Source organism: Triturus cristatus, chromosome 7 (assembly GCF_964204655.1).
Source record: "Triturus cristatus chromosome 7, aTriCri1.1, whole genome shotgun sequence".
In the NCBI taxonomy this organism is placed as follows: Eukaryota; Metazoa; Chordata; class Amphibia; order Caudata; family Salamandridae; genus Triturus; species Triturus cristatus.
The window spans coordinates 872,898,020-872,922,076 of record NC_140590.1 but is presented as its reverse complement, the minus strand read 5'-3'; positions in this window follow the sequence as shown (position 1 = coordinate 872,922,076).

Sequence of the window (24,057 nt, the reverse complement as noted above, 5' to 3'; positions counted from 1 at the left end):
TGCTTCTCGTTTTGTATCACCTGGCTCTGCCATGAATGTTTAGAACAGGGACAGGTTGTAGGCACACTCTCTCTCTTTTTCCCCTTCTAGGTGGACCAGAACTTCGGCAACCGTCAACTAGACATGTTTAGCCTAGGGACAGCTTGTAGGTACATGCTTTGCAGCTTGCCTTGAGCTAATGCCCTCACTGAGGTGCGTTTGCTGCCAGCAGAGCCACAGCACCACTTTGTACAGTTGGTTCAAGGCAACCTGCCTCTCGTTTTGTATCACCTGGCTCTGCCATGAATGTTTAGAACAGGGACAGGTTGTAGGCACACTCTCTCTCTTTTTCCCCTTCTAGGTGGACCAGAACTTCGACAACCGTCAACTAGACATGTTTAGCCTAGGGACAGCTTGTAGGTCCATGCTTTGCAGCTTTCCTTGAGGTAATGCCCTCACTGAGGTGCGTTTGCTGCCAGCAGAGCCACAGAACCACTTTGTACAGTTGGTTCAAGGCAACCTCGCTCTTGTTTTGTGTCTCCTGACTCTGCCAAGAATGTTATTTTTTTAACATATTTTTATTGCCAGTTTACAACATCCATTCCAATCATATATTCATAGCACTCAGCTTTTAAATGGATTAAAGATTTTCTCACCAGTCGGCCTTTTCAGGTCTTTTCCCCATCTTCTAGCTCTAAGACCCATGCGTCTCTGTATGGGGTACCACAGGGCTCGATCCTTAGCCCAGTGATATTTAATCTCTATGTTAACCCGCTAGCTACAATTGCCGAAGAAGCTGGGTTGTCTATCTTTTCTTAGGCGGATAACACCCAGCTAATCTTCTCCTTATCCTCCAACGAGCTATCTAGAGTGGGAGTACAAAAAGACAAGGTGGAGCTGCAGGAGAGGTGAATTGGAGGTACAAGCAAATATGGCGTGTGCTAAAAGAGACTGGTTTGAAAGTTGAGTTACAAGTGGAAAGTAGGTCGTGAAGGGAGACGTGTTTGAACAAGATCGCCTGACAGAGTGGGATCTAGTGGAGTAGAGAGTCAATCATGATTCTGTGCTTTGAGTTAGTGCACTCAGCTTCACCTGACCTAAATAAACACGATCCTGGCACAAGTACTTTTTGAGCTCTGTTCTGCAACCCTCAGAAGATATGGAAAACCTGAAGCAATTGTGAAAAGATTTTTTGGTGACGTGTTGTGTTAGGGACACTATAGCTACCTTTGCTTGATTCTTATCTGGATATGGCTGACAATGCTTTCAACTCGGCTTCGCATGCCATGGGTAAGGGTGGCATTGAATTGACATAGGGATTGTGTTGTACAACTGCATCACCCTACCTTCACAGAGCAAGACTATTCCTGTCTCAGCCTCTGAAGGCTGTCGCAGGTGATAAGGCCACCTGTGAACTCTTATGTACCTGAAGCAAACTACTATACCAATCGGTCCAGGGTGATGTTCAATCTGTCTGTGGACATTTTTGGTGGGAATTGTGACATGTTGCCTGGTGTGGGTGCTTTTTGACACCTGGAGGGAGTTGCATACCTGACTGCTAAATGGGATGATATTAAGCAAATTAGAGGGGGGGGGGTGAATAACCTGTCTAAAACCTGGGCATTTAACAATATTGCAAAGAAAGGGTTCTCTGTAGGGATAAATCAAGCAATTCATTTGTCAACAATATTCAACTTGTAGGTATGTCTAAAGCAGTGGGATCTATGGGTGTCTGTTCACATTGGTGTTTGATTGTAGGCATAAGTGAATGGCCCAATGAAAAGGTGTCATCCTCAATCATACTTTGTGTCATTTTGGAAAGTTGGGAAAGTCCTAGAAAAAATAAAGATGCCTTTAAGTTCTGTGTTTAACTTGTCACCTCTGCAAGTGCTTTAAAGGCAGAGGTCAAATGTCTGGCTATCTCTTCTGACAAATTGCTGCAGAATTGGTGTTTATATTTCTTTCTCTGAATGCAAAGTGCAAGGAGTTTTCAAAGTGAATTATGTGAAAAAGTGTAGGAAGCTGGCTCCGTATGTTATATTGCCACTAGGTGATAACATGCAGAGAGTCCAAGGGGTCTCCAAGAGTACAGGGCTCAATGTTGAACCCAAAATGTTCTATTAGTGAAGTGTTAGCAAGCAGCATTAGGCCTAACACAGAGGACTGTAAAACATGTATTGCACAACCGTGATCAATAAAGGACATATGACTCAAAAAGGAGATCCACAACAATTTTAGAAAATATACTTTGTTTGTATTTTATTTTAAGACTAAGATCTTCACAATCAGGTAAGTACGTTTATAAATAAAAATACTTTTCACTTTCATAAGTTGACAGAATATTTTCAGAACAGTTCAATATCCCATGGTGAAAACAATATAGCAGTAAAACAGGTAAGTACCACATTTGCAGTTTCAGTCTTCGGGACCAAAGGTCAGCTAGGGCAAAGGGTAAGGAGAGTACCAAAACTGCACCACCAGTGGCACAGGGGCGGCTGGTTGCAGAGGTCAAAGTTGAAGGTTGGTCCAATGCTTTCCAATGGAGACTGGGAGTGCCTAGAGCCACACTGCTTGCAGATAAGTAGATCAGTTGCCGGTGCCAAGCTTTGGGGGTTAGCTCAAGCACGGGGGACTTCAAAGCAGAACCAAACATACACCACCAGGGGCATAGGGTTGCCAAGTGCAGGGTGCCAATTAAACGCCAGGCGCCCAATGCTTCTCAATGGAGTTTCTTTTTTTGACAAACAGTTTACAGGTGTGGTACTGGAGGTTGCAGGCGAGAGACCAATGATAGCAGAGTTAAGTAGAGGTGTAGGGGGTCATAGGGGCAGGAAGGATCCAGTCGTAATGCATTAATGACATTGAAAGACTTAGAAAAGTGTAATTAGAGGTCAAAGGTCAACAGACATGATCCCCCGACACCAATTAAACCAATGAAAACGCAAGTATTTATCAAGACAATTACAATAATGCAACACTAGTAACAAATGATCCAAGGGTAATGCAATAACGACCTTGATACACCTAAACAAGTATAAATAGAGGTCAAAGGTCAAAAAGCATAACCTCCTCCAACACAGTAACTAAGGAGGATGTAGGTACTCATAATTACAATTCCAATAATGCCTCACTTGTAATAAATGATCTAACAGTAATGGATTAATGACCATGAAACACTTAGAACAGTGGAAATAGAGGTCAAAGGTCAAATTACATGACCCCCTCCCACCAATTTAATGAACAAAAATGTAAGTACTTATCATTACAATTCAAACACTGCAACACTTGTAAACAATGGTCTCACCATAATGGAATAAACACCTTAAAACACCTACAATGATGGCAAATAGAGGTCAAAGGTCAAATATTATGACCTCTACAATAATTTGAAGAAGGAAAAAAATAGTACTTTGCATGTTGAGTCCAATAATGCCCCACTTGTTGAAATTGATCCAAGGGTAACAGAATAAAGAGAAAAAAGGTTAAAAAAATGTGTATTTAGGGGTCAAAGGTCAAGTTTTTTTCACCTCTTATAAAATTTGACTAGTTGACCTGTGAGACCAGACAATGACCTTTCCGAAGATACCTCACTTTGCAAAAACAATTTCACTGTTACAAAGATATATCCTTTGTACCCTTCCAGGAGCTACCATTTAGGGTCAAAGGTCAAGGACTGTGACCTTCAGGAGTTATATACATGAAATCATATGCCAATTATTCACAAAATATGCATCACTAGTGTGCATAAAAGTCAGAAAATACATTTTGAGGTGTTGAACATGTGTCCAATAACAAGACTAAGATCATTATATGAAAAACATCAACAGACGAAACCACATGTCGGCCATTTTGTAGCATGTAAAGTGCTGTGAAAGGCGGAAAAATATGTATTTTCATATATTTACTAACAGTAGTCTCTGAAACATCCATTTTACTTCTGTGAACCAATTCTGCTAGGCTTATATAAGTTTAGATTCTGCACAACAATAGAAAAACATGAAAAATGTATGTGCCTTATATCTATGTCATTGTATGACAAAGAGCCATAAAAAACACAAAAACAAAATTAAAATCAAAATCTGTCCTATTACCAGGTGAGCAAACAGACTAATAAATATTTCTGCGTATCTGCTTTTGGAAAACACTATTTTTGTTATTACCCTACCAACGCGGTCATTTCTTCTTATCATTTTCACAGTCACCTGGCGGCCATCTTGAATTGTGTCATGTGACTTCAGGGTGTTTTATAAATGTAAGTTTTATATATAAAATAATAGCACAAGAAGTACTGAAACCAAAAATATATAGTTTCCCAACATTATAATCATAATTACACAAACTACAGCATGTTGAAGCAAAGCACTCCAAAAAGTCATTAAATGGCTTGGCACTGAAGGATTTTCAATGGGCACTAATATGGTTAAATGAATCTTCATAGCTTTGAAATTCTCCCAGTAGTTCATCCTCTGTACGCCATGGTTTAAACAGCTGTAAAAGAGCCAAGTAGTAAAATTCCTTTTTGTCAGTAGTGTCGCAACTCAGCTTCCGGTGATTTATCAAACTTCCTTTTGTTTGCTTCACCAAACATCCTTCCTCACCAATAACTTTATATTTTCCATTGTTGATGTCTTCTGCGGCTTTCCGTGAATAAATGTAGTTCTGCGGCACTTCATAGAGACACATGTTCTCCAGATGATGACTTTTCTTTGGGTAATATGTATCCAACATGTTTGATTTCAAAATATCTGTACTTTCTGGGTCATTCTCGGCCAAATATTCAATTTCTCCAACAGATTTCAGTACCCGATTTCTCATTGCTGCAAGGCCTAAACTTGCCCAAATTATTCTTCTTGATTTCGAGTAGAGACTTGCAGAAGATAACCTATCTGAACATTCGTAGGATCCAATTTCTCGATGCGATAACATCTTCAAACTGAAACTGTACAGCTTCTTACTGACAGTTTTCTCGTGAGAAATCTCTTCCCACATTTCCTTCAATTCTGTTTTTTCTGATTTCGTAATGTAAGACGTTACATATCGAGCAACAGCAATGGAATTGTCAGCTACATACTGTATATCCATGTTAGCGTTCCACATGGATAAAATCACTGGGTTGTAGTCATTTATATTTTTTGATTCTTCTTTTCTTTTAAGGTTGTAGGTATTCTTAGGTGATTTTCTTGTGATAGTATGTCTCACAGCTGACATAAAACTGTTAACTCTTCCATTTGAAAGAACAGGTCTAGGAAATCCAAATCGACATTTAGTGTAGTATTTATCTTTGCTCTTGTATTTCCGTCGACAGTATTTTCCACACCGATGACTTTGGAAACGTAAAACTTGCTCCTTTAACTTTTTCTCTTCTGTGCTTTTTGGTATAGCACATGTTGCATATTCTTCAATGTAAGATAACACTGCTTCATCAGTATCTGTTCCAAACTTTGGGGCATCCTTGATCCACAACAGCATATGAATATGAGGAGCACCTCTTGCCTGGTACTCTTTTCTCCAAAAGAAATCCACTACTTTTCCTAGAGGTGGATTTTTTTTATTGCAGATGAAGGACATCATAGCCTCAAATCTATGATTGAAATATCTGCAAACATTAACCGGATCCAATGAGCACAGTTCTCCTGCTGTTTTGTATTCGATGTTTTTAATGTTTGAATTTGCCTCTCGTAGAAAATCCAGTAAATCATCCCAAGCGTACTCAGCACAGCTTAGGGTAAGGAACCATGTTGGTGTTCCTAAATTCCGTAACATGCATTTTAATTCACCATGGCGTCGGTACCAATATTCATTTGTCCCACGCTGACAAGCCATCAGATTGATCAGTTGTGTTTCCAAATGATCATCTCGGTGCTGCACTTTCTCCATAAAATCCTTAGCAGACACATTTTGTAAATGTACTCCACTTTTTAAAATGTGATTTACTGCATAAGACAGTGCAGACAAGTCGCTTTCAAATAAAAGATGGAACAAATAAGGAATACTTTGTCGAAATCTGGGATCTTCAGCATATAGTCTTGTAGTCCGATACTCAGAAGCTGGAATCTGTTCCGGACGTTCATCGTATCGTCCTCCTTTTCCTTTAGGAAACAGCTGGGGAAAACATCGAGCTTCCAAGCTCTCCTCCCATACACTCACGGGAGTTCCTTTTGCTTTCTTCATCTGAAATAGATCAATATTGTCTCCCATAACTTCTTTTGAATGAAGAGGATGTATGCTAAAATGTTCATAAATTTCTTCTTCCTTTGACTTGTCCACTTTTTCAATTTGTCCAGTTGGTGTTTCTGTGTCTTCTTGTAAATCTTCTTCTTCTTCTTCTTCTGTATAAATTGATTCATACCATTTGTTATTCCTTTTCAAATACAAATTTGCTCTTTGTACTTTCCGTATATCTACCAGCTCCTGCCAAATCTTCTTATTCTTTGTAGGTACACCATTAACCAGAATAATTAATGGTTCAGTTTCCAAAGTATCCGCATCAATAGTTTCCATATTTTTTTTCAAATCCAAGGGCAAATACACCACTCTACCTTTTAAACCTCTCAGTAAATCTGAAGGAGGTAATTTACCAGTTTTGGGCTCCATACGTACTATGGTCTGGAACGGATGAACACATTGAATGAGTATAGACTCATATGTATTTAATTCAGAAAGTTCAGCAGGAATAGCATCCAATTCTAAATTATTATGTACAGCTCTGGTCGGCATTCTATTTTCCTCTAACTTGTTGTAACAGTATTTACAAATACGCTGAACTTCACCCAATTCAAAACAATTTTCAAGAAATATATAGGTGGCAAAATCCTTCCACTTATAATTATCTTCATTTTCACTCTTTCTGTAGAGATCAACATACCTGGTTTGTTTTCTATAATGAGTTCTGCGGCAACAAATACAAGTTATATTTGGTCTTTCATTAGAGATTATTGCAAATTTTGTTATGTGATCATTAAATGTCTTACTTACAGAGGGTTCTACATTTTCTTCCACTTCTTCCTCATTTACTGTGTCCTTCTCTGCACTGTTTTGTTCAGGACCAAAGTAACAAAACTGAATTTCATCAACAACCTTCTCTACATCTGATACCGTTCCACGGAACAGAGCCCTATTCAATTCATCTAACTTTATTGCTGGACTTTTAGCAAAATACAACCGTCTCACAAACTTTCTCATTTCAGTATGATGAACAGCCAGCATCCTAAAATGATGGAAAACACTATTACACACTTTTCTAGATAGACAAGCCAGAGAATGACCCTGCAAACCAGTATTCTCTCTCACTCTGCATGGATCTAGACTTTGAAGCACCTTAATCTTCTGTTTCACACTTTTTTTGCTATATTCTCTTAGAAACTCACGAAATTTATCAATAGATTCCTGACGAACAGTGCAAATACTACTACAATTCCAAGTGTACACTGGGGCTTTAGGACGTCTCCCCATAGCCTCATCCGCCATCACTTGTACCTCATCTCTTGAAACCATTATCTCCTTCTCCATTATGCAACCATTTTTCACTTCATAAGCACAACCTCTGGTGTCAACTGCATGCAGCAAACTATTACTTTGAAAATAGCTCTCTTCATTAAAAAAAGGTTCACTACTTGAACTATGCATCCATTTTCCTAAAAACACTTTACAAAAGTTTGTTCTGTTCACTACTCTTTTCCTTTTGCTATGTGATTTCAGTACATTAACCATTTTGTCTAATGTACGCATCCTATTCAAAATTAAAATAAATAGTTTCCTTTTTAATGCTAATGCCTTTGCTGCAATGGCTTCAATTTCTTTTTTTCTCTTATAAAACTTTGCCTTTTGCTTATATTTCTTCACATCCTTTATCAAATTGGACATAACTCTCCTCTGAAACATTTTTCTACGTATCTCTTTAAACGCTGTTTTTCTGTTTAAGTTTATCTTTTGAGTTGCAGAAGGTATATTTGCATTAACTAAATTCTCAATTTTTTCCTGTCCTTTTCGATTCAAATCATTCTTTCCAGTACAGACATTTTGTACATTTTTCCTTTTTTTGAATATGTTCCTTAGAAAATCTTTTTTTTGCTTACCAGAAGATTTCTTCTTCTTCCCAACATGAGCATCTTCAACTAACTTAGGTCCTCCAGTTGTCTTCAAATATAGATTTTTTTTCTGCTCTTTTTTTACTCTGGATTTTGTAGGCATCTTAAATTTTGTTCACTGCTCTTCAGCAATACCTGAAAAAAACTAAAAAAAAATTCCTTTATTTTATTTAAATATATTACTACATTTGTTTTCACATTAGTCACAAAACGAAATTTCTTTGCCAATTTGAAAGCACACTTACTGCTCTTTTTTTTGGCAAGTGATAAACACTTTTACAGACTGACACATTATGAATCCACTTTTCAGATTTTTTACAAAGCACATGTCCAAACTGCTTTTTCAGACCAGCATCATTTGTAACCTGGGTGTCTGCCTACACTCCAGCAAGGGCAACCAGCCTTAGTGATGCTGAATGTATTTGCATTACTGACTGAAACCTCAAACCCCACTCGCTTGTGAATACTGTGCATGATTCCACATGGTAAGCAGCTACCTGTGTGCTAAGAGTCTGCTTCTGCACCAAAAAAAGGCTCCCCCTTTCCATCTAATGCAACTGTGAAATCTCCAGAGCAATACGCAATAAATCTCTGCCTGTAATTCCTATTTGCACACAGAGTCATGTTTTCACATTAGTCACAAAACGAAATTTCTTTGCCAATTTGAAAGCACACTTACTGCTCTTTTTTTTGGCAAGTGATAAACACTTTTACAGACTGACACATTATGAATCCACTTTTCAGATTTTTTACAAAGCACATGTCCAAACTGCTTTTTCAGACCAGCATCATTTGTAACCTGGGTGTCTGCCTACACTCCAGCAAGGGCAACCAGCCTTAGTGATGCTGAATGTATTTGCATTACTGACTGGAACCTCAAACCCCACTCGCTTGTGAATACTGTGCATGATTCCACATGGTAAGCAGCTACCTGTGTGCTAAGAGTCTGCTTCTGCACCAAAAAAAGGCTCCCCCTTTCCATCTAATGCAACTGTGAAATCACCAGAGCAATACGCAATAAATCTCTGCCTGTAATTCCTATTTGGACACAGAGTCATGTTTTCACATTAGTCACAAAACGAAATTTCTTTGCCAATTTGAAAGCACACTTACTGCTCTTTTTTTTGGCAAGTGATAAACACTTTTACAGACTGACACATTATGAATCCACTTTTCAGATTTTTTACAAAGCACATGTCCAAACTGCTTTTTCAGACCAGCATCATTTGTAACCTGGGTGTCTGCCTACACTCCAGCAAGGGCAACCAGCCTTAGTGATGCTGAATGTATTTGCATTACTGACTGGAACCTCAAACCCCACTCGCTTGTGAATACTGTGCATGATTCCACATGGTAAGCAGCTACCTGTGTGCTAAGAGTCTGCTTCTGCACCAAAAAAAGGCTCCCCCTTTCCATCTAATGCAACTGTGAAATCACCAGAGCAATACGCAATAAATCTCTGCCTGTAATTCCTATTTGGACACAGAGTCATGTTTTCACATTAGTCACAAAACGAAATTTCTTTGCCAATTTGAAAGCACACTTACTGCTCTTTTTTTTGGCAAGTGATAAACACTTTTACAGACTGACACATTATGAATCCACTTTTCAGATTTTTTACAAAGCACATGTCCAAACTGCTTTTTCAGACCAGCATCATTTGTAACCTGGGTGTCTGCCTACACTCCAGCAAGGGCAACCAGCCTTAGTGATGCTGAATGTATTTGCATTACTGACTGAAACCTCAAACCCCACTCGCTTGTGAATACTGTGCATGATTCCACATGGTAAGCAGCTACCTGTGTGCTAAGAGTCTGCTTCTGCACCAAAAAATGTCTCCCCCTTTCCATCTAATGCAACTGTGAAATCACCAGAGCAATACGCAATAAATCTCTGCCTCTAATTCCTATTTGCACACAGAGTCATGTTTTCACATTAGTCACAAAACGAAATTTCTTTGCCAATTTGAAAGCACACTTACTGCTCTTTTTTTTGGCAAGTGATAAACACTTTTACAGACTGACACATTATGAATCCACTTTTCAGATTTTTTACAAAGCACATGTCCAAACTGCTTTTTCAGACCAGCATCATTTGTAACCTGGGTGTCTGCCTACACTCCAGCAAGGGCAACCAGCCTTAGCGATGCTGAATGTATTTGCATTACTGACTGAAACCTCAAACCCCACTCGCTTGTGAATACTGTGCATGATTCCACATGGTAAGCAGCTACCTGTGTGCTAAGAGTCTGCTTCTGCACCAAAAAATGTCTCCCCCTTTCCATCTAATGCAACTGTGAAATCACCAGAGCAATACGCAATAAATCTCTGCCTGTAATTCCTATTTGCACACAGAGTCATGTTTTCACATTAGTCACAAAACGAAATTTCTTTGCCAATTTGAAAGCACACTTACAGCTCTTTTTTTTGGCAAGTGATAAACACTTTTACAGACTGACACATTATGAATCCACTTTTCAGATTTTTTACAAAGCACATGTCCAAACTGCTTTTTCAGACCAGCATCATTTGTAACCTGGGTGTCTGCCTACACTCCAGCAAGGGCAACCAGCCTTAGTGATGCTGAATGTATTTGCATTACTGACTGAAACCTCAAACCCCACTCGCTTGTGAATACTGTGCATGATTCCACATGGTAAGCAGCTACCTGTGTGCTAAGAGTCTGCTTCTGCACCAAAAAATGTCTCCCCCTTTCCATCTAATGCAACTGTGAAATCACCAGAGCAATACGCAATAAATCTATGCCTGTAATTCCTATTTGCACACAGAGTCATGTTTTCACATTAGTCACAAAACGAAATTTCTTTGCCAATTTGAAAGCACACTTACTGCTCTTTTTTTTGGCAAGTGATAAACACTTTTACAGACTGACACATTATGAATCCACTTTTCAGATTTTTTACAAAGCACATGTCCAAACTGCTTTTTCAGACCAGCATCATTTGTAACCTGGGTGTCTGCCTACACTCCAGCAAGGGCAACCAGCCTTAGTGATGCTGAATGTATTTGCATTACTGACTGAAACCTCAAACCCCACTCGCTTGTGAATACTGTGCATGATTCCACATGGTAAGCAGCTACCTGTGTGCTAAGAGTCTGCTTCTGCACCAAAAAATGTCTCCCCCTTTCCATCTAATGCAACTGTGAAATCACCAGAGCAATACGCAATAAATCTCTGCCTCTAATTCCTAATTGCACACAGAGTCATGTTTTCACATTAGTCACAAAACGAAATTTCTTTGCCAATTTGAAAGCACACTTACTGCTCTTTTTTTTGGCAAGTGATAAACACTTTTACAGACTGACACATTATGAATCCACTTTTCAGATTTTTTACAAAGCACATGTCCAAACTGCTTTTTCAGACCAGCATCATTTGTAACCTGGGTGTCTGCCTACACTCCAGCAAGGGCAACCAGCCTTAGTGATGCTGAATGTATTTGCATTACTGACAGAAACCTCAAACCCCACTCGCTTGTGAATACTGTGCATGATTCCACATGGTAAGCAGCTACCTGTGTGCTAAGAGTCTGCTTCTGCACCAAAAAATTTCTCCCCCTTTCCATCTAATGCAACTCTGAAATCACCAGAGCAATACGCAATAAATCTATGCCTGTAATATCTATTTGCACACAGAGTCATGTTTTCACATTAGTCACAAAACGAAATTTCTTTGCCAATTTGAAAGCACACTTACTGCTCTTTTTTTTGGCAAGTGATAAACACTTTTACAGACTGACACATTATGAATCCACTTTTCAGATTTTTTACAAAGCACATGTCCAAACTGCTTTTTCAGACCAGCATCATTTGTAACCTGGGTGTCTGCCTACACTCCAGCAAGGGCAACCAGCCTTAGTGATGCTGAATGTATTTGCATTACTGACTGAAACCTCAAACCCCACTCGCTTGTGAATACTGTGCATGATTCCACATGGTAAGCAGCTACCTGTGTGCTAAGAGTCTGCTTCTGCACCAAAAAATGTCTCCCCCTTTCCATCTAATGCAACTGTGAAATCACCAGAGCAATACGCAATAAATCTCTGCCTCTAATTCCTATTTGCACACAGAGTCATGTTTTCACATTAGTCACAAAACGAAATTTCTTTGCCAATTTGAAAGCACACTTACTGCTCTTTTTTTTGGCAAGTGATAAACACTTTTACAGACTGACACATTATGAATCCACTTTTCATATTTTTTACAAAGCACATGTCCAAACTGCTTTTTCAGACCAGCATCATTTGTAACCTGGGTGTCTGCCTACACTCCAGCAAGGGCAACCAGCCTTAGTGATGCTGAATGTATTTGCATTACTGAGTCCAACCTCAAACCCTTAAACTATTCTTTTATTATACCAGTACACCTTAATTTATTGTGAAAACATAGTCCATATTATTTTACATGTTCCTCACATTTAAATTTCTGCCAAAACAGAAAATAATAAACACAACTTCAACAAAAAGAATTGCATTTCTATTATTCATTTCTTAATTTACCATATACATCCCCTCTCAGACTCTAAACTCACCTTTAAAATTAGTTAGTTGTGAAAGAAATGTGGCACTCAAACAGCAGATTATCAGAGCCAGGATCTCTGTTCTCTACACCTCTCTCCTCTCAGCAGAACCAGATAATGGCAAACTTTCCCTCTCTTTTTCCACACATATACATGTTAGTTTCAAATCTCAGTGCTTGCCCATTTTTTTCAAAAGTAATCACACATTTCTATTGGTTGAAAACCCAACCCTTTTCCAAAAGTACCCTTCCCCCAACTTGACTTCTGCCTAGTACCCTTCCCCCAACTTGACTTCTGCCTGCTACCATAGCAACAGCTCATGGAACACTGCTGTGTGGAGTCAGGTCAGAAGTTCGCCAAACAATGTTTCAATTCCAAAGAGCAAGAGTGCTTGACTTTTCAAACCTAACAGCAAATCCATAGTACTGTTCTTTGGTAACACATTTTTCTGTACCAATACAAAACATGCTTCTATTAATTTACACATACAGCCTAGTTTTTATTCTAGAATGGTATGAAACAGCCAATCAGTTCTTTTTTTTTTGAAAAAAATATGTATGCCTCCATTTCCAAACTGTCTTTCTTTTCATATTGCCATTCTACTGAAAGACACCTGCTGAGTGCATCCAGTTCTCCTTTGAAGATGTTCACAGTGTGGATTGTAGGGCACAGCTATGTCTTCTGGAGTGAAAAGTATGCAGAGAAAACAGATATGGTGAGAGACCTTGCTTTGCCAAATGTAGACATTAAATGGATTGGTCAGAGAGGGTTAAAGTGGCACCAATTGATGCCATTGGTGAAATCCTTCATGCACATCCAACACCCTGACCTCATAATAGTGCACTGTGGTGGCAATGACCTAGGCACTTTGACTGGGGTAGGTCTGGAAATGCTTATGAAGGACACCTTTGCACAACTGTTTTCACTTTTCCCTAAAACTGCCTTTGTGTTTTCTAACATATGCCAAAGGCAAAAATGGATCTGGTCCGATCATTTCTGTCCGCAGATTGACAAAGCAAGAAAGCACGTCAACAAATCTGTTTCTGCTTTCCTCCGTGACTATGGTATGGGTTCCATTTACCACAACAACTTGCGTTATGACATGCAAGACATTTATAGAGGAGATGGTGTGCACTTCAATGATGAAGGGAACAGAGTCTTCCTCTTGAACCTTAGACTCTGCATCGGTACTTACTTGTAGGTACCACTAAAAAATCACTTAATAAACACAACGGCTCTTTTTAGAGCCCCCTAATATCTAAACACTTAAATCTGATTTTCATTTCTTTTTTTATTTTATTTTTTTACCGTACGCTTACCGTACGCGTACCCCGTGATTTTTTTTAAAATCAATAAATGTTTTCTTTGTACTTTTCTGTCCTTCTTTGACCCCCTTACAAATGTTAGGGGGTCTGTAACTCTCCTCCTTGCCCCCTTTTCTTGTTATCACTCTTTTTTTTCTGAGTGAAACACACGAAATGGCGGCCGCCGCTTCCTGGTTTCGACCGATTCGAATGTTTACTAAGATCTAAGAGCCAATCAGAATCGCGCTCGCGCACGCCACCGTACGCGTACGGTAAGCGTACCGTAAGCGCACCGTAAGCTGGCTCAGATATATATATTGATTTAAAGGCTATTTTCTCAGAATCTACTGAACAGATTTACACCAAACCTACAAAAGGCACTTCCTTGACCTGAAGACTACCTCTCTGCCAAATTTCTAGTAATTCTGTTCAGCCGTTCGGGCTGTAGCTGTGTCTAAAGGTCCTATGGAAAAATGCATGGGAAAAACGCGTTTTGGGACCCCCCTTTTATCTCAGCCCCCGCTTGACAAATCCCCCCGAGACTTTCAGGGAAGGAGTGGAGCGTAGCGCCCCACCTATTTTGAAAAATTCGCGAGGATTCGTCGACCGGCGCCAAAGTTATTCAAAATAGAATGTTGCGGATTTCCTATGGAAACGTGGTCCTAACTATAACTACCTACTGGCGACCGCCAGTAGGTAATATATATGTATATATACACGTATACTCCGTCACTCCTCAGCTTTCTCTGCACAGACTGGTGCTTAAATATTTTTATTGCCCGCTTCGGCCCTGACACGTTTCGGCTCTGGATGAGCCTTGATCACATGACACGGAAGTAAGCATTTTTGCTCATTTTTAAAGTGACAGTGCAGTGAGTAGAACATCACATGATATCATAGCAAGAATAGACATAGTGGAAACACTATCGTAATTCGGTCATTCACAGTTCTTGCATAGCAATTATCTGTCTTTCATGCAAATCTGTTAAAGTGAAATAAATATATATATTTGTGTAATAAAGTTATATCATAACCCTTGAACACACTTGTCAAATCATGGCAATTTGTTTATAATTTTATCATTTTCAGTTGTTGTTACTTACTATGATAGCTACTGCTAATGACGAGTATGTTAATCTCTGTCTGTCCTCATGTTCAATATCTCTTGTGTGTTAGTGACTAATGTGCAAAATAAGCAAATGTAAGTAAAGTGACTTAAGTGCAAGTGTGTTAAAATCAATAATAAGTTACCGGTCAGATTTTGTATGTATTCTTTAATTTCTCCTTGAAAATGTATACAGTCTAGCAAAAGTCTGGTGCCTGTGTATATATATATATATATATATATGAATTAACAAAACTGAAAACAATCAATTTACATAATTACTATACAATAATAATCAATTTATGAATAATTGTTATTTAATCATTTATTAATGTTCCACCCTTAACCCCTACTGACATAGCTGCCCACAACTAAAATATAAGACAAAAAAAAAGTATTCCATAATTTGCACATTTAAATTCAACTGAATAATTAGCAATTATTAATTGCTACTTAATAATGACTTAATTAATCTCCCACCATACACCCCTACAAATCTGGTAGCCCATGACGAGAGGCAATGACCTCGAAACATGTGTCCAGGGATGGCATTTTAAACTTTTTACTCGTGGCATAGGTGTACCCGCCGCTGTCACTACATTCTCCAGAATCCTATGGGGCTATTTGTTAGTATGATGAGCGGTGTGCGACCCACTTCGCATTTTGTATTTAAAGCTCCCTGAGCTATGGGTTGACGAGCCCGGATCCCGCACCCGCGCGCCGTGAGAGGTACTATACCTGATAATTTTTGGCAGTCTACAGCACCCCGCATACGTACCTGCTCCCTGCTGACGAGAGGCAATTACCTCGAAACATGTGTCCAGGGATGGCATTTTAAACTTTTTACTCGTGGCATAGGTGTACCCGCCGCTGTCACTACATTCTCCAGAATCCTATGGGGCTATTTGTTAGTATGATGAGCGGTGTGCGACCCACTTCGCATTTTGTATTTAAAGCTCCCTGAGCTATGGGTTGACGAGCCCGGATCCCGCACCCGCGCGCCGTGAGAGGTACTATACCTGATAATTTTTGGCAGTCTACAGCACCCCGCATACGTACCTGCTCCCTGCTGACGAGAGGCAATTACCTCGAAACATGTGTCCAGGGATGGCATTTTAAACTTTTTACTCGTGGCATAGGTGTACCCGCCGCTGTCACTACATTCTCCAGAATCCTATGGGGCTATTTGTTAGTATGATGAGCGGTGTGCGACCCACTTCGCATTTTGTATTTAAAGCTCCCTGAGCTATGGGTTGACGAGCCCGGATCCCGCACCCGCGCGCCGTGAGAGGTACTATACCTGATAATTTTTGGCAGTCTACAGCACCCCGCATACGTACCTGCTCCCTGCTGACGAGAGGCAATTACCTCGAAACATGTGTCCAGGGATGGCATTTTAAACTTTTTACTCGTGGCATAGGTGTACCCGCCGCTGTCACTACATTCTCCAGAATCCTATGGGGCTATTTGTTAGTATGATGAGCGGTGTGCGACCCACTTCGCATTTTGTATTTAAAGCTCCCTGAGCTATGGGTTGACGAGCCCGGATCCCGCACCCGCGCGCCGTGAGAGGTACTATACCTGATAATTTTTGGCAGTCTACAGCACCCCGCATACGTACCTGCTCCCTGCTGACGAGAGGCAATTACCTCGAAACATGTGTCCAGGGATGGCATTTTAAACTTTTTACTCGTGGCATAGGTGTACCCGCCGCTGTCACTACATTCTCCAGAATCCTATGGGGCTATTTGTTAGTATGATGAGCGGTGTGCGACCCACTTCGCATTTTGTATTTAAAGCTCCCTGAGCTATGGGTTGACGAGCCCGGATCCCGCACCCGCGCGCCGTGAGAGGTACTATACCTGATAATTTTTGGCAGTCTACAGCACCCCGCATACGTACCTGCTCCCTGCTGACGAGAGGCAATTACCTCGAAACATGTGTCCAGGGATGGCATTTTAAACTTTTTACTCGTGGCATAGGTGTACCCGCCGCTGTCACTACATTCTCCAGAATCCTATGGGGCTATTTGTTAGTATGATGAGCGGTGTGCGACCCACTTCGCATTTTGATTTAAAGGCTATTTTCTCAGAATCTACTGAACAGATTTACACCAAACCTACAAAAGGCACTTCCTTGACCTGAAGACTACCTCTCTGCCAAATTTCTAGTAATTCTGTTCAGCCGTTCGGGCTGTAGCTGTGTCTAAAGTCTGGCAAAAGTCTGGTGCCTGTGTATATATATATATAGATATGAATTAACAAAACTGAAAACAATCAATTTACATAATTACTATACAATAATAATCAATTTATGAATAATTGTTATTTAATCATTTATTAATGTTCCACCCTTAACCCCTACTGACATAGCTGCCCACAACTAAAATATAAGACAAAAAAAAAGTATTCCATAATTTGCACATTTAAATTCAACTGAATAATTAGCAATTATTAATTGCTACTTAATAATGACTTAATTAATCTCCCACCGTACACCCCTACAAATCTGGTAGCCCATGATTAAAATTAATAAGTATACCATTATTTACATATTTAAAGTTAAATTACATTATTAATTTACAAATAATAATAATAGTTACTTAATCATTACTTAGGCAACTTCCCAGCCTGTACTCCTCCAAACCTAGCATCTTGTAACTAAAATATTATTAAAATAAATAAGTATTCCATATTTTACATAATTAAAAATAATTTAAATGATTATTCATTATCTATTACCTAATTAACTTCCCACCCCATACCCCTACAAACCTAGCATTCCAGAACTAAAATATAAGTGAAATAAATATTTCATGAATTACACAATAAAATTCGATTCAATAATTAATTAGCAATTAACTATTAATTAATCATTACTTAAATAACTTCCCACCCCAGACCCCTACAAAGCTAGCAGCCCAAAACTAAAATTTAAGTAAAATGAATATGTAATCCATAAATTACATAATTTGAAATCAATTGAATAATTTATTAACAATTAATACTTAATTGTTAATTAATTATTATGTAATGAAGTTGCGACCCTATATTCTTACAAACCTAGTTGCTCACAAATAACATATAACATTAATCAGTATTACATAATACAAATTTAAATAATAAATGCAACTCATATAATTAAATAAAATGTATTAAATAATTCATAATGAATTACTCACTATTTAACTCCCCACACTATCCCCCTACAAACACAACAACCCACTACTACACTATAGATTACTATTAAAAAATAGGGAAGAAAAGTCTAAATCACCCAAAATGGCATGTTCTATTTAAAAAAAAAAAAAAACATTTATATAAACAATGGTAATAACAAAATCAATAGATCAACTAAAACACATTAAAATTATTATAAAAATGATGTCCTAAAACACTATGGGGTCGATTACGATGGCATTGGCTAAAGGGACCGCCTGCAATAGGTGCGGAGGTCCCACAATACCAATTACGATGCGCCCGCCACACTGGTGGGTGCATCCCATATTTTTATATTGCGGCGGGCAGTGCTGCAAGCAGCACCCGCCGCAATGTAAAAATACATGTTGTGCATTTGAGTGTACAACGTGACAGGCACCCTGCGGTGCCTGCCACCTTGTACATGCAAATGCAGGGGGGTACCATAGGTACCCCCCGTGCAGCCCCCCACCCCCCCATTCCCCCGGGGGCCACAACGGGCCCCCAAAGGCATTCACCACCTGTCTTTTTGCGGTGGGATCTCTGCCGAAAAAGACAGGCATCGTAATGCCCACTGCCATTGCCCCATTGTACCGTGTCCCGCAAGGCGGGTGGAAAAGGACCGCCTTGCGGGACCACGGCGGACGGTCTTTCGCCAGATGGTGAGCGGTGTGCTGGCGGACGGAAATTCCTTCTGCCACTAGTCCGACACAGACAATCGTTAAAATTACCTTTAGGACCCACCCCACATCCACAAAATGGTGGCCGTGCCTAGTAGGCACGGCCCGCCAGATTTGGATGCTGCATCCCCTCCAGCCTTTGCACGGAGGTTCAACCATCATTAAAAGGCTGGTGGGGATGTACTTTGTGGGCTCAAAATGGGCCCCCTTTTGCAGGGGCATGTTACTTGTGCACTTGGGGGGCACTTTCCCTACACCAGGTGGCAGGCCCCGCATGGAGCCTGCCACGTAGTGCAGTAAAATGCACAACATGCATTTTTATCATTGCGGCGGGTGCTGCAGCCAGCAGCACCTGCCGCAATGGTAAACATGCACAGTGCAACCTCCACAGTTGCAGACGCATTGTAAAATTACATGTGCAGGACCACCGCCATATAGGCAGCCAGTCCCAATTCCCGGGACGATGGCGGATGAACTTAAGTCCACCGTCGTAATCACCCCCATAGATTCCACTCAAAGATGTATTGGGGAAAACTTGGTGGACTCATCTAAATGCTCGAAGTTGGATAACCTTGAAATTTCAAATTTATACTTTGATGGGTAGACTCTCTCACTTCAAGCTTAGTCCAACTTGGTAAAGGGTTGGAAGTAAGATTAATGATCAGCTTTTTGGATGGGCATGTTGTTTCATCCAGTCAGAAAGAGTTCAGAAGAGATACAAATCCAGGTTTGATATCAAAAGTTTTGGTGATGTGGTACTTATGAAGACACTAGGACTTGTAAAGAAGGATGTAGCAGAATGTATGGGTCTCTTCATTATAAGTAAACTGAAAAAGAATGTAGTTGTCTTGAATTCTGGCGATGTGTGGATCGTTTCTAGGTGGGTAAAATCTGGTACTGCTGTGAATGATATCAAGAATCTAAGTGTGCAGGGGGTGTGGCCTGATACCTGCCAAGATGACGGCGCAGTAGAAGAGCTCTGAGGCGGCCTTCCCACACTCATAAAAAATCAGCCCATCATCCGCCCTACGCTGAGGTGCAGGGACTACCAGGATGTCTGTGCTGTATTGAGCATACGCCTGGAGCCAAAGCGGGGCCAAGAACTGCACTCCCGGAGGCCCATCAGAGGAGGGGACATCTGGGCTGAGGATGGCCTGACTTGGGTGCCTCCGGCAAAGGCCTGCCAGCAGCAGCAAAGGAACACGACCAGCTATACTGGCTGGAGGTAGCCCCCCTGAGGTAGATGGCTGGACCCGAGCCTGGTCCCCTTCCCCACATCACGGTGGTGAGTGAGGGCAGCTAGTGGTACAGGAGGGGCAAGACGTGTTGGCTCGGAGGCCGAGATCTGTGCCACATTCTCCTATTCCCCCGGCGGGGGAGAGAGGCCACTGATGATCGAGCAAGACCAACCCTGGAGGATCACACAGGGCCGGCCCTGGACACACTGAGCACACAGTGCACTGGGGCCAAATGAGACATAATGGGGTCAGAGACTGGCAGTGACACAGGATCAGGCTGTAAGCAGTGAAAATCCTTGAGCCCGGGAAGAGACGGGTGGCCTGAGCTGCTCTGGCCCACCCAAGAGTGTGAACAGCTTGACAGAGGGGGTTCTGAACGTCATTGGAAGGACTGTGGTCTCAGGGTCTGCTGTGGGTAGGAAGCGGAGGGCCTGGCAGTGGGGATCCCTCCCGGCCCCATCCTCCCACTTGGTCTTTCTATATACACCCTTTCTGACTGAGTCAATACCAGTGGTCTAGCAAGCAACTCAACGAAGGGCGAAAGGGAGGCTGGTGCCCCACCTGATTGCAATTCTGGACCAGGGCGTGGGGACCACCCCTCCACAGTTGGAACACAATGTGACCCAAGGGTGCCCTCCCACCCCAAACTAATAAGTTGGACAAATATGCAGTGCCAAGACGTCAGTGGCAGAGGGTGCAGCAGATTCACAGACACAACATCGATGTAAAAAATATCGATGTAAAAAATTTCTAGTAAAAAATATAGACAACCAAAATATCGACACCTATACTTAAACAGGCAAGTACAAAAATATTGACTAAAAATATTGATGTAAAAAATATCATTTATAAAATATCGACATTGTTATAAATGTAAAATAAAATAATATATATTCAATATATCAAATTCAAAATATAATTTTAACAAAATTACATAAATATAATATACATTTTAATAAAATGTAACAGACTTAGTAAAAAAATAACACACAAACATACTTTATACATATATATTTACATTAAAACAATTAATAAACTATTATTTTTAATTTATGTTAAAAGTCAAAAGTAATATAAAAACATAGAATATATATTAATGATTTAAAATATAAAAAAACTAAAATCTATAATAAATTAAAACATTAAACTATGAGAAAGTATTTAAACTTAAATTTCACATTACAATCAGTGCAACAGTAGGTAAAGTGCTGCATAGCGGAGGGGTAAAAATTACTATTCCCACTCCAGTGAGTGAAACAGAAGGGAAAGTGTTGGATAGCGGAGCGCCAACAATTATTATTCACACTCAAACAGGTTACACAAAAATATTTTTAAAAACATTTAAAAAAAATCATAATAATAAATAAACAATATTTAAAAAATGTAAAATCAAATATAATTAAAATATATAAAAAGAAACATTATAAAATGTATTACATATACCAAAAACCTACAAATAATACATACAATAAAATAATAAATACATTTATAAAAATAATTCTTTTAAACTAGAAAAGATTTACAAACAAAATAATGTAAAAGTATGTCTTTTATTTCTTACCCTATAACACCAAACTAATAACAAAACACTTCAACATGTTTAATTACATTTACTTCCATGATTAACATAATTAATAATCAAATAAAAAGATTATTAATAAAAGAAAACTAACAAACATTAATTTACTACACCCAGTTTATCACTATAATATTCACAACACACACCTAGATTAAACTATAAAAGAATAAAACACAATTAAAACTAAACTTATTTTTAAATTAAAAACAATCAACAAAAATAATAAAGTAATTAAAATGTATTTGATACCCACCCTTTACCCCTTTAAAAGTAAAAACAACACACACAAGAATAAACAATTACCCAAATTAAATATCAAATAATTAACATTAATTAACCACTATATATTAATGTATTAAATACAAAATTCTTCTCACCCGTGACTCCTATAAACACCACAACACACACCTAAAATTATTTACACAATCACCATAATTAATTACCAACTAATTAATTTAAATAATTAACAACCAATTCTTAATTAATTAATAATACATTGCTTTACACATTTAACACAATGACATCTCAATTAAACAAATATTAATGAATGAAAATAATCAATACATTTAGGTGCCGATTCCGATCCGGTAAAAAAAATTCCCGTACAACTCGTATCCATATATTTTTACGTACGAATCGTACAAGTCCCGTCCCACGGTGAAGTACGATTCGTACGTGAAAAATACATCCGAATCGCTTCGGGAAAAGGGCTATGAGACGTACCCGGACAGTTTTACGTACAAATCGGAAAACTGAAGTCCGAGCGCACAAGTACGATCCGTACCGCCCTTCCGAATACACAAGCGTATGTAAAACGTCACGTACGTAGCGAACTCTGTACCACTCGTATCCCAGGTAAACTTGTGCCTGGGATACGAGTCATACAGCCCCCCCTCCCCCGCATATGTCCGCACGTACCCCCATATGTCAGCACCGTACCCCCCATATGTCAGCACCGTACCCCCCTCATGTCCGCACCGTACCCCAGGCCCGTACTTAGACGCACCGTACCCCAGCACCGTACCCCAGCCCCGTACTTGTACACACTGTACCCCAGCACCGTACCCCAACCCCGTACTTGGACGCACCATACCCCAGCACCGTACACCAGCCCCGTACTTGGACGCACCATACCCCAGCACCGTACCCCAGCCCCGTACCTGGATGCACCGTACCCCAGCCCCGTACTTGTACGCACCGTACCCAAGCCCCGTACTTGTACGCACCGTACCCCAGCACCATACCCCAGCCCCGTACTTGGACGCACCGTACCCCAGCACCGTAAACCCAGCACCGTACCCCAGCCCGTACTTGGACACACCTTACCCCAGCATTACGTATGAATGGACCTTACAACAACATTGCGTATGCGAGCACAGTACAACAACATCGCGTATGTACGCACCTTACATACGCGAAAACAACTCGTACTGAACCAGGACACTATAAAACAGCACAAGGAGGGTCAATTCGACTCGCACAACACCACAAAACATGTCTACAGTGGATAAAACATCAAAATGACTGACCTGGCACATCCAAACAGGCAAACAGAGGCCCAAACTCACAACCACCTCTTATAACACACCCACCAAAATTTCAAACTCAGGCACACCCACAAATGGACCAATAAAAAGGGCCCACACACACAAACCATGAGCCTTTGCAACAGACTCACTGCCGCTACAGAGCACACCCCAACAACTGCACCCATACACCTTAACATACACACCTTCACACAAACTCCTTCACACATACCCCCTCTTCACATTCTCACACACACCTTCACATTCACACCCACACACCCACAACCATCCACACCTTCACCCCACACCATGCCCACAGACAAGAATCCAAAGTTCACAAGGGAGGAGCTGGACAGCCTTGTCAACGAAGTCATCAGAGTCGAGCCACAGCTCTTTAGAACATTGGTCAGACAGACCGGCATAGCCGAAAAATCACGCCTGTGGCAGAGGATCATCGATAGGGTGAATGCTGTTGCACCCATCAGAAGGACCAGGAATGAATGCCAAGCCAGGTGGTACGATCTGCGGAGGGCAGTCAAGCGGAAAATGAACGAGGACTACGCCCAGAGCAACATCACTGGAGGTGGGCTGCCCCGCAGACCGGTACATTACCATCCCTGGGAGGAGAAGGTGATGGCCCTGCTTCCGCCGGTGGGAGTACACGGACTCAAAGGAGTTGCAGAGCCTGGTGAGTACACAAACAAATTACGTAACATGGGGGTAATGGCATCCACACCTCAACTACACCAAATGCACGCAACTACCCCCAAGCCCTCACCGGACACAACCACACTCAAAAACAACGCTCATGCCACTAACATGT